This window comes from Hermetia illucens, chromosome 6 (assembly GCF_905115235.1).
Source record: "Hermetia illucens chromosome 6, iHerIll2.2.curated.20191125, whole genome shotgun sequence".
In the NCBI taxonomy this organism is placed as follows: Eukaryota; Metazoa; Arthropoda; class Insecta; order Diptera; family Stratiomyidae; genus Hermetia; species Hermetia illucens.
Window position 1 is genome coordinate 89,399,817 of NC_051854.1, and position 12,562 is coordinate 89,412,378.

General features: G+C 44.1%; 1 protein-coding gene across 1 annotated transcript in view; it reads right to left on the bottom strand.

Annotated features, from left to right (window-relative positions):
* The window catches only part of LOC119658951 (chromatin-remodeling ATPase INO80), a 193,031-nt gene that overhangs the window by 139,692 nt on the left and 40,777 nt on the right, over positions 1–12,562 (bottom strand). The gene's annotated exons all lie outside the window — the stretch shown is intronic.

The window sequence follows — 12,562 nt, forward strand, 5'->3', positions numbered from 1 at the left end:
ATGTGACACCGATGATAGACCTTAGGAATATGTTGTCTCCGCGCATGTCCCGCAGAGCTTCGCATTAGGTACATTAGAATGATGTCATTTAGAATGGTGTTCTTAATCTTCCAGTTCCGGAGCAGACCACGATGGTGGGTTGCACCGACAACATAACATAGGTTGCGGTTGCAAAGCATCTCGAAAGTGATAATACGGATTGGTTGGCTATCGCTGAGCTGACACTCGTACAGGAAAATGCCGAAGTGGTACTCATCACCAAGCGTCGGAAGAGAAATTTCGCTCGCATTAGAGTTAGGAATCATATCATCACTTCCAAACCGTCCGTCAAATAGTTGGGAATGGTGATGGATGCAAAGCTTAGTTTTAATCAGCAAATAAAGTATATTTGCGAAAAGGCACCAACCGCCAGTATGCTGCTTGTAGCTAGGGTGGTGAGTTCCACCTTTGTGTATATCTTATCTAGCGTACATCAACTGAGTGCAATCTACAGAAGAACAGTCCTAAGGATGTGTTCTGCCTTCCGAACCGCCTCAGATGACGCGGCTGACCTACAGTGATGATATCCACATCATGGGAAGAACAACCCGAGATGTACAGTCTACCTTCATTCAGATCGAGATAGGAGACTATAACTTTGAAACCGTTGAAAATTTCTCCTATCTAGGATCGGAAATCACAATCCATAACAGCTATGACGATGAAATCCGCGCACGGTTGTTGGCTGCCAACAGAGCCTATTTTAGCTTACAAAAACTGTTTCGCTCGAAACGTCTCATCATAGGGTCAAAGCATGAGGATGGACGATTCCGTAGCCTACGTAACGACGAAATCTATGCGCGATACCATGACCTTCTGGTTGTGGATAAAATTCGGCTCAATAGGTTGCGGTGGGCGGGTCACTTAATCTGGACAAGAGACAACAATACGCCGCGTTATCAGAAAAACCTCTGCCTAAAATTAAGATGGACACGAAGGACGGAGCACCAAAAGAAAAGGTAGGAAGCCGGAAGAGGACTAGACCGCCAGCTCTGCTTATTAAGCCGACGGAAGGCAAAACTTTTGCGAAAGTCCTCAGCGAGATCCGTCACAAAATCAAACCCAAACCAAACGGAGTAGAAGTGTCTTGCATTCGTAAAACGAAGGGTGGTGGAGTCCTAGTTGAACCAGACCCGGGAACAACAAATAAAGTTACGTTCTGTGAAGCAGTCAATGAGCTTCTAGGAGAGAAAGCTTTGGTTTCCAGCCTGGAACCCACATGTTCTCTGGAAATCCGATACCTTGGCTGCCTCACAGAAAAGAACAAGGTAGGAGAGGCCATCAAACGCCAATGTCCCGGGGTAACCAACGTCTGGATTGGTATCACCTCTGCGAACTCCCGAGACCAAAAACTCGCTGTGGTTGAAATTGCCGAGCAATACACGAGGAAGCTTCTAAACAGCGGGAAAATCAGAATGGATTGGGTAGTGTGTAGAATACGAATCTGGGCTGTCCCAGACAAATGTTACGAATGTTTGGATTATGGGCACACATCTGTAACCTGTCGGGGACCTGATAGAAGGGCAACATGCCGCAAATGCGGTCAGTCAGGTCATAAAGCGAACACCTGCAATGAAAAGGAAAGCTGGGTCCTATGTAGGGATAATGGCACGTCTGATGAGAACGTTGTGCACACTGCAGGCTCGGGGCGGTGTCCAGTCTTCAGAGCAGAACTGGAAAGAGCTAGGATGCGGTCAACATGATTCACATCCGACAAATCAATATGTACTGGAGTGCAACCGCTCACGAGTTGCTAGCGCAATTCCTTGGGGGGACCAAAGCTGATTCAGTGCTTATTAGTGAGCAGTAGTGAAACAAGGACCCAGTTTCATGGCACCCTGAAATATCAGGTACCGCTCCCATATGGATTCGAAACGGCACCCTCCTTAGGGTTCTTACCCAAGGCCGATGGGACGGCTTTGTCTGGATTCGGTGTTCAGGGATAACGTTTTTCAGTGTCTATCTTATGCCGAATGAGATGATGCCGGACTTTCGACGCAGGCTTGATGGTTTGGAGGACACTATCTTGAGCACAGATTGGGGGATCTTGATCGGGGGTGACTTCAATGCTAGGGCACTTGAATGGAGCATGCCTCACCCAGACTCCAAAGGGAAACGAATTCTCGAAATGGCGGCGAGGGAAGCGTTCAAGATGTAACCTTCGCGTCGAAGTCACTGGTGTCGCTGGTCAACGGGAGCGAGTCCTGGAAGACTTCTCGGAAAGCAACCATCGATATATTGTCATCGAAGTAGTGGACACAAACTCACGGTGTGCGCCACCTTGGCGCTCTTTCTGTGCATGGAACGTTGCGAAAGTGGACACCGGGAGGTTTGTCGAAACTCTTGGAGCAGGTGAGGCCGCGCTAGAGGATACTTCTGGGAGTGCAGTATAAACTGTCGTAAATTCAGTTATGAACCTGATAACGATGGCATGTGGAGCCTCCATGCCCAGCTGGTCATCGAGACGTGACAAACCTCCTATGTATTGGTAGACGGTAGAAATTGCAGCGACCGGGAGGAGGCATGTATCATAATGACGGAGTACAAATCAGCCAAAAAGAGACTTCGCCGCGCAATAAAAAGGTGCTAAGCTCGCTGCTGGCGGAATCTGTACGGCGAGGTGAAAAATCGGGACTCTGTGTATTAACTATGATAATACAAATATACCCAACACTGATGCAAATGAAACTAAAATTAACCCATGCATCAACTCTCTTTATGTCGAAAATCAGTTCTACTTCTATCCCATTATTATCATTTGTTTTTTGTCAGTGAAAGAAAGATTGCCTATGGTTCAAGACGCAAGCCGCAGTAACGTAAAGATATATATGTCTCTCTGTTAATTAACTTTCGTTCTCCACAATTAATGATCTGTTGACATCATTACAATCATTCTATGTCACTCAGATGGCTGGTGATAAAAATCCAGAAATAATCTATAGTTTAACCACTAAATATTAGTACAAAATGCCACACTATGGAGGAGAGTGCCAACATAAGGGAATAATTCATTGCAATTTTATGTTGTGGCTGACATTTTGAAATTTTCCTGAGTAACTTTCGATAGATGTTATGCAGTTCAGAGTGACGGGAAACGTTTTATGACATGCACAAATTAAAACAGAATATGAGGTGGGTCTACAAGTAGCGAGATATATTCGATTTCTTGAATGAATGTCGGCACCAGGAAAACGTACATAACATACTTTTATATGAAATCGACTTTGAAAAAATAAAAAAAAATGGCTTTTAAATAATTTCCCCGAAAGAACTACACATCTAATCGCTTTGAGATGAGCGTTTAAATGGTGCGAGCAATATTTACTCGACATATAATGGTTTCATAAACTTTAATTAACACTTCGTACTCATCCCCGGCTTGAAGAAAAATGTCTATTGAAACAGTACTGAACCTCACGGTAAGGCAGGACCATTTTCAGCCTAAACCGCCGTACCTTTTTCCGGTATAGCCCACAATTAAAGAGCAATTAACGATCGCATTAAAATGTTAGCGCAGACTCGCAAGGAAACGCATAAAGTGCTTTCGATCATTAAATTAAAAAGGTGATGCATTTCGACGATTGGTAGGCTATAATGTTCATTACCAAGTCACGGTAGTGCATGAGTCGATCAACAGCCCTATTTCAGAATTCAATCGCATAAACGAATACAGAGAAATTTAACCTCAAGGTAGACATGAATGGGCATAGGGTATTGAACCCGGGGACCTATTTCGGTGTAGCAGGACTACCATGAGAAAAGAAGATATTCACTTCACTATATACTCCCTGAAACTGTAAGCAAGTTGGACTTTTCGGCATGAGAATAACATGTATACGACTTGCGAGCAAAAGGAAGCAAATAATTGCACAAGACACCACCCCCCTGCCCCACCCTTTGTTCGGATTCCTTTTCCAACGACAGAGTTCAGTGGCATCCTAGAAAATTACAACACCCAATCAGTGCCTGGTATGAACATCACCTACCGACATATTTATTGGCCCAAATCTCACCCAAGGAATGGGCAGAAACCTAATGAGCTTCCAACCGATTAGCCTCATCAACGTATACGCTACAATCTTAAAAGGGATGGTTAAAAAAAGACTAACTGTTATCGAGGAATCAGATTCTTTACCAAAAAGCTGACTTGCGTGCTGAAGAGGGCATTCAACCACATCCTGCCTAAATGAAGCTCTTCTTCACAGGTTACAGCTGCGCTGTTAGAAGTAAATAACGCGCATGAAAGCATTGACCCCTAAGTACTAAAATATTAGGTTGTTGGACATGAAATAGCCGATTTGGCAATCAAGTGAAGCTAGTTGCGATTTTACTGTAGCAAGCCGCCACCAGTTGACGCTGTTGGTGTCGGATAATGAAGTATAAATACTCCTACATTTAATCAAGGAGTCATTTCAGTTTTGACCATCGTTGGTGATAACAGCGAATAAAAAGGAAACAAATCGGGAAACCGGAAGCTTGACGCTTCAGGTATAAAAGGTTTTGTGTTACCCTATGTGAGGAGCATAACGTAGTTCTCCATTGGCTTATAGCATTGACCCGAGATATTGAAATCGTTCAGTTCTGGGCAGGTTACTGCCATTGCCAGAATTGAGCGATTTAAGTATCTCGAAGGGCAGGTTACTGCCATTGCCAGAACTCAGCGATTTAAAAATCTCGAGTCAACGATATCAGCCAATGGAGAACTGCGTAATGAAATTGTTTCACGCATTAATGCAACTTGGATGAAGTGGCATTCCCCAACTGGTGTTCTTTGTGATCGACGTATCAGCGCACGTCCCAAATCTAAAATTTACTGCAATGTCGTCCGTCTGCCACTCTCTATAGTTCTGAGTGTTGGCCGACTATAAAGGACAATGAACGGCGTCTTGCGGTAATGGGGACGAAGATGTTGCATTGCACTGGTGGCGTGACACGTTTTGATTACGTCTGAAATGAGAATATCCGCGATCGATATGGGTTTCGCCTGTGAACTGAAGGCTGAAGAAAAAGAAAAAGGTGTGAGGAGCGACGAGTGCACGACAGCTCCGTGTAATATAGCTAAAAACTCCATTGCCCTCTATTTTCTAGAAAGCGATTTAAATAAATCATTTGATGGAAAGCCCTGTGTTGATAATGGTCAACCACATACGCTTCACGCCCTCAGGTTAATATTATTAGCGAATGAAAACAATTTAACCAACGTCAAATATAAACAAGTCGGGAAACCGGAAGCTGGACGCTTCAGTGACGAAAGGTTTTGTGCATTTCTTAGTATGTAGCACGTAATATATGCATATACAATATTATGTGAGAATATCCACTTTCGGATGATATTGACATTTATAGCCTAGCTAGACAACTTTGACGTATTATAACTTTGTTAGCAATAGCGCGATTTCCACCAAACTTGGTAACATCATGCTCTATGTTACACCCTATATTGTTGCGAAATTTCGTCGTCCTAGCATGAACTTAAGGGGGGTTTCGCAGCGAATTACTAAAAATTATAGTAATATACTATTATTAACTTTATTTGTGCAGATATCAGTGTGGAAGGTATTTCGGAGCCCAGGCACCATATAGCGGCAGCCTTTGGATTTTTTTCAGATTTTTCGGTTGGATAGTTTCTGAGAATGGCCCCCGTAAAGAAATGGCCACTTTCAACCCCCCACACTCCCCACCTTTCCAACAAATGTCAAAACTAAGACCGTTTTTGAAAAGTACTAACCGAGACCTTTAATTTGATACCCCACATGACTATATTTGATGAAAAAAAAAATTACACCCCCCTTTTGCATGTATGGGGACTCCCCCTTGAATTCGACGTAAGAGGATGTAACTCGCTGTATGCGTGAGCGTTCACAGTTCCCACCTTTCTACCAAATTTGGTGTCAATCACTATAACCGTTTCCGAGAAAAATGCGTGTGACGGACAGACAGACAGACAGACAGACAGACGGACAGACGGACAGACAGACAGACAGACAGACAGACAGACGGTAAACCGATTTTAATAAGGTTTTGTGTTTACACAAAACCTTAAAAAGGGCTAGGAAGAATTAGATTCTTCTTGAATGGAATTTTAATATTTCACTCGAATTTCAATTATTCTCGTTAATTATGACGTTAGCATCTTATTTGTATGGCTTAGAATGCTGTTAATTAGCATGAAATTGATAAGTTTGAACTGCTATAACTTTGGCGTTAATTGCCTGATTTCTACGAAATTTAGCGCATATACACGAAATATTGTCCTCTATGCTGGTACAGAATCCGGAAGTCCTAGGATGAATTTAAGGGGGGTTTTTCAGTAAATTTCTAACAAGTCGGGAAATCGGAAGCTGGACGCTTCAGGTACGAAAGGCTTTGTGTAATTCTTAGTACGTAGCACGTAATATATCCATATATTATGTGAGAATATCCACTTTCGGGTAATATTGCCATTCATAGTCTTCAATTTTCAAAGAAGCAACAAATTTGAGGTATTATAACTTTGTTAGTAATAGTGCGATTTCCACCAAACCTGGTAAGATCATGCTCTATACTATAGCCTATATCACTGCAAAATTTCATGGTACTAGGATGAACTTAAGGGGGGGTTCTAACCAATTACAGAAAATTGTAGTAATATACTATTATTAACTTTATTTAAACAGATATCGGCATGAAAGGTATTTCGGAGCCCAGGCACCGTATAGTGGCAGCCTCCTGATTTTTTTCAGATTTTTCGGTTTGGTAGTTTCTGAGAACGGCCCCCTTAAAGAAGTGATCACTTTCAACCCCCCGCGTTCCCCACCGTTTCAACGAATGTCAAAACTGAGATAGGCTTTGAAAAGTACTAATCGAGACCTTTAATTTGATACCCCGCATGACTATATTTGATGAAAAAAAATTTTACACCCCCCTTTTGCATGTATGGGGACCCCCCCTTAAATTCGACGTAAAAGGATGTAATTCACTATATACGTGAGCGCTCACCGTTCCCACCTTTCTACCAAATTTGGTCTCAACTATAACCGTCTCCGAGAAAAATGCGTGTGACGGACAGACAGACAGACAGACAGACAGACAGACAGACAGACAGACAGACAGACAGACAGACAGACAGACAGAGACAGAGCGCGTACGTTGATAATAACGAACGTGAATTGAAAGCGCTGTGAGAATTAAATAGCATAGGAAGTGAAAAAAAACAAAGATTGTTTTAGTTGATTTGGCGGAAAAATTGCCGGATGGTGTATGGTGCGCGAGTGCTTGGAGATGAAGTGAAATCTAGAGCCACTTCTTATTTAAACCACGAACAAAAATAGCAAGTGTTTCTTCTTTTTCTTTGTTGTTTCCTCGCTGAACCGGTCACTTGGTTGCCGTTTTTTTTTCCAATACATTAACGACTGTTAGTTGAAAACATTGAACAAGTTGCACAGGAACAGGTTTCACAACATTGAGGGGGTGGCAGCGCGATTGCTCGTGGGCAGGCAGCCCCTGGTTCGATTACGCTCGTAAGCCTTTTTTTTCTATTTATCTCTATTTAAACAAAGAAAAAAATTACAAACAAAAAATCGTAAACTGGACTCCTGAATCGGTCTTTGGTTCGTTGGTGGTTGGAAAAAGCGAAATAGCAACGGGAGCAACTCTTTCCCTTTATTCGGCTCTCTCGCTGAGTGCTGAATTGAATTTTTTTTTTCTAGTCGACTTCATTGAGTTTAATTAGAAAGTGAAATAATTACGTGGTCTACACTACGCAGAGCTCGTGTTTTCAAGTAGTGCGCAGCCTAGAGGGAGCACGTTTGGCCCCTGCTTCTCAGGATCGAGATTCAATCCCGGGCTGCAGCGCGGGACGATCCTTTTTTTCTTGAAACATTAAGCATTAATAAACAAACCCCAGTTTAGAACCATTTGCGGGTGGATAGCCCTCAGTTCGATCTGCAACCAAAGCAAGAGCGTGTAGGAATCAACAGACAAATTTGTTTGTAAATTATTTCACTGCAAACAGTGGAGGAAGCCGAGAATTTCGGGGGGGCTTCCCACTAGCAAAACGGCTAGTGGGGAGTCGCCTTTGATGGTTTTAAGCCTTAATGATCCTTTTAGGCGGAGCGGTAAATTAGTGCGATCGCCTCCAGCGAAATCGAGTGAGAAACAGATGTCGGATCAAAGGAGCAGCAGCGGTGGAGTCAATTCTTTAAATGAGGCTGACGCGTTCACACAGCTGGGAGCAATGATCCAAAATCTGATGGAGTACGTTGGTCAGCGAAATAACGTGCATCACGCTATCAAAGACCAAGTGCGTTCTATTAGGGCGACGTACTTTAAGGCTAAAGAGGATGTAAAAGCACGCGAAGAAGGTATACTGCCGAACAGCCAACAGAAAGTGATGGTTACTGTAGCAACACAAACTATGGTGAAAACATCTCTTCCGAAGAGGCTTTTTGACAAAGAAGGTAATCCAAGGTGAAAGAGACATCTCAGCAATGCGCAATAAGCGACAAAGAGACCCCAACGAAGAGGTACAATCACCCCAACGGACAGCGAAACGCAAAAAGGAGAAACCAATTCCGGCGCAACCTACGAAGACAGGAGACGGAAGCTTATCGGCCCACCCGGAAAAAGCCACTAACCGCGCCGAAGAATCTACCTGGACTAAAGTAGAAGGTAAGAAACGGTTGCAAAGGAGAGCCAGGCCAGATGCGCTGATCATAACAAAAACTAGCGAGCTGACGTACGCGGAAATTTTGCGTAAAGTAAAAGCAGATACCTCCCTGACTGAACTAAGTGGTAATGTTACGCGTATCAGACGTACGCAGAAAGGTGATCTGTTGTTGGAGCTTAAAGCGGGTGAAGATGTAGGCGAAAACCTACGAAAAAAAATCGAAGTGGCACTAGGTGAGGCTGCAGCAATCAAAATGAGCAGAGATTCAGTGGTGATAGAATGTAAAGACTTGGATGAAATCGCCACGAAGTCGGAGATCTGTGAAGCCTTGCAATCTCAATTAGGAATACAGTCAGTGAGCGAGGCCAACGTGCTACGACTTAGGAAGGCGTACGGGGATACACAGATAGCGTCGATAAGTCTTCCTGTCGAAGCAGCAAAAAAGGCTATAGCAGCAGGTAAAGTTCGTATTGGATGGGTGGTTTGCCGGATACGAGAGCAAAGTCAGGTGCATAAATGTTTTAAGTGCTGGCAGTTCGGCCACATTGCGAAAGCCTGTACCAGCTCACAAGACAGATCTAGTCTGTGTCGTAAGTGCGGAGAGCAAGGCCATTTTGCGAAGGATTGCAACGGAAAGCCCAAATGCGTGTTCTGTGTCGAAATGAAAAATAGCGACAGCGCCCACATTGCAGGAAGCAGTAATTGCCCAGTATTCAGAAAGGCGTTCATAAATAAGCACAAATGAAGTTTATGCAACTAAATCTGAACCACTGTCGAGCGGCCCTGCTCTCCCAGAGCGTGTTTGAAAATAATGTCGACGTAGCTATTGTATGCGAACAATATGAAAATCTTCATAGCGGAGTATGGGTAGCTGACAAAAACAGCAAAGCCGCGATATGGAGCTGCGGAAGTCGTGCTATAGAAGATGTAAAAAAACATCCAGAGAACGGATTTACACGTGCCAAAATAGGAGGTATATACATCTATAGTTGTTACGCAGCCCCGAGCCTCACGCTGGAGGAATTCACTTTGTTGCTTGAGAAACTATCTTTTGATGCCAGGCGCTATAATCCCAAAATAATTGCCGGTGATTTCAACTCATGGGCAGAAGAATGGGGAAGCAGAAAAACAAATGCAAGGGGGCAAATACTGCTAGAGGCATTCTCGCGTCTAAATGTCGTACTTGCGAACTCTGGGGGAGCCAACACATACCGGAGGGGAGAATTACAATCGGTAGTAGACCTCACTTTCGTCAGTGACACCCTTATCAAAGACTTGCAGTGGCATGTTAGCGAAGAGTACACACACAGCGATCATCAGGCTATTGTCTTCCAAACCTCGCGTAGGAATTACATGAAGCCACAAAAAAGAATAACGATGAGCTGGGTAACTAACAAATTCGATGAAGAAATGTTCAAGGAGGTACTTCTAGATGACACATTAGTATCGGGAAGCGCACAAGAAAAAGTTTTACAGGCCGCGGAAAAATTGCAGCGGGCATGCGATGCCTCTATGCCACGGCGTAGCGCTTTCCGAAGACGAAATCCCAATTTCTGGTGGAATTCAGAAATTGAGGAATGTCGGAAAAACTGCCTCAGAGCTAGGAGATGCTCCCAGCGCAGAAGAAATCAACCTGAATTCGTTGAGCTGCACATGCAATACAAGAACGCGAGGAAAAAATTGCAAGTAGCTATCACGAAGAGCAAATCCGAACATTTCAAGCGGATGTGTACCGAAGCTGATTCTGATCCATGGGGTGGCGCCTACAGGTCTGTAATGTCATCACTGAAAGGCAAGCGCTCCCCACCGATTACCTGTCCAAAATTACTACAAAACATAGTGGACACTCTCTTCCCAGAGGACGTGAACTACACAAATCTGCCTAAAGTGCATGTAAACCCCGACGAAATCCCTGAAGTGGTAGAAGAGGAAATTTTTGATGCAGCAAGTAAATTCGCTGAAAATAAGACCCCAGGGCCAGATGGAATCCCGAATATCGCCCTGAAAGTGGCAGCCAGGTCAGCACCAGGTATGTTTGCTAAAGTTTTTACGGCATGCCTCAGAGAAGGAGAATTCCCCGAGCAATGGAAGCTGCAAAAGTTGATACTTATTCCGAAGCCAGGTAAACCATTGGGAGACCCCTCCTCATATCGACCGATATGTTTGGTCAATACCATTGGTAAACTATTTGAACGAGTATTATACAACAGACTGCTCGCTGTTGCGGAAAAGGAAGGAGGCCTATCCGACAAGCAATTCGGGTTTCGTAAGGGGAGATCAACCATCGATGCAATCAGCATGGTGACTGGCCTGGCTCGCGCTGCAATACAAGATGACAAATGCTGCGCAGTGGTGACCCTCGATGTAAAAAATGCTTTCAACACTGCAAAGTGGACGAAAATCGTAGAGGCTCTAACCAAACTAAAGGTTCCAAAGTACATTGTACGCATCGTTGTTGCATTTCTTCTTGGAAGAAGATTATATTGCGACTCGGACGATGGAGAGAAATTATTCCCAATGACGTGCGGCGTACCACAGGGGTCTGTCTTAGGTCCCTTACTGTGGTTAATTATGTACAATGGAGTGCTGACGCTACGCCTTCCTAACGGCGTGACAACTATTGGTTTTGCGGACGATATCGGGGTAACAATAGTGGCAAAACGCTTAGACGAGATCGAAATCTATGCAAATGAAGCGATATGGGAGATCAATTCCTGGTTGAAAAAGTCCGGTCTATCACTTGCTGAACATAAAACGGAACTAGTGCTAATCAGCAAAAGGAGGAAAGACACGACCGTAAAAATTAAAGTTGGTGGAAAAACAATTTACTCCCAAGAGTCGCTTAAATATTTGGGAGTAATGATTGACAAAAGACTCAACTTTAAAAAACACATTGAGTGCGCTGCAACTAAAGCATCTTCCATCGCTGTAACGATCTCGAGGATACTACCGAACATTGGTGGACCAAGACAAAGTCGACGTCGTCTTATTTCAAGGGTAGTTAGTTCCGTGCTACTCTACGCAGCTCCAGTTTGGGCAACCGTTCTGGAAAACAAATCAAACTGCGGAAAACTAGGAATGGCGTATCGACTAAGTGCACTCCGGGTATGCAGTGCTTATCGAACGACATCAGGAGAAGCAGCATATGTACTGGCAGGGACAATCCCCATAGACATCTTGGCGGATGAAGGTCGGCGTCTCTACGACAATATGTATGCAATCGGTGAGTCTATTGTACTTCGACGGCAACTAGCACGGCGAGAATCCATCGCAAAATGGCAAAAGAGGTGGAACGAGGCACAAACTGGCCGTTGGACCTACCGTATCATTCCACACATTCGAATATGGATGGAAAGGAATCACGGGGAACTAAGCTACGAGCTAACACAGTTTTTAAGTGGACATGGAGGTTATCGGGCTTATCTTTATCGATTTGGACACGACGAGTCACCATGGTGTCCAAGATGTGGTAACGTCGCTGAGAATGCGGAGCATGTTGTGTTTGAGTGCCCAAGGTTCACAGCACAGCGAACTAGGCTGGAGGCGATCGCAGACAGGCGCTTAACACCTGGAAATATAGTGGAGTTTATGTTGGAATCAACGGAGGCTTGGAATCAAGTGGTAATTGAGCTGAAAATGATTCATGAACAGCTAAGGCATGAAGAACTGCGAAGAAAGCAAGAAAGGGAGCGAACAATAATGCGCCGCAGTTAAGAACTGATCCAGCCCCACGATGCAATGCTTATAGCAGTCCCGTGGGGAGAGTGGAAGAGGAAGGAGGTGGTTTTAGTGAGTAGAAGTCTCACATAACTGTTTGGCAGGAGCCAGCAGTAGGTTTTGAACCTTTCCACCTTCCAACGATGAAAAAAAAAAAAA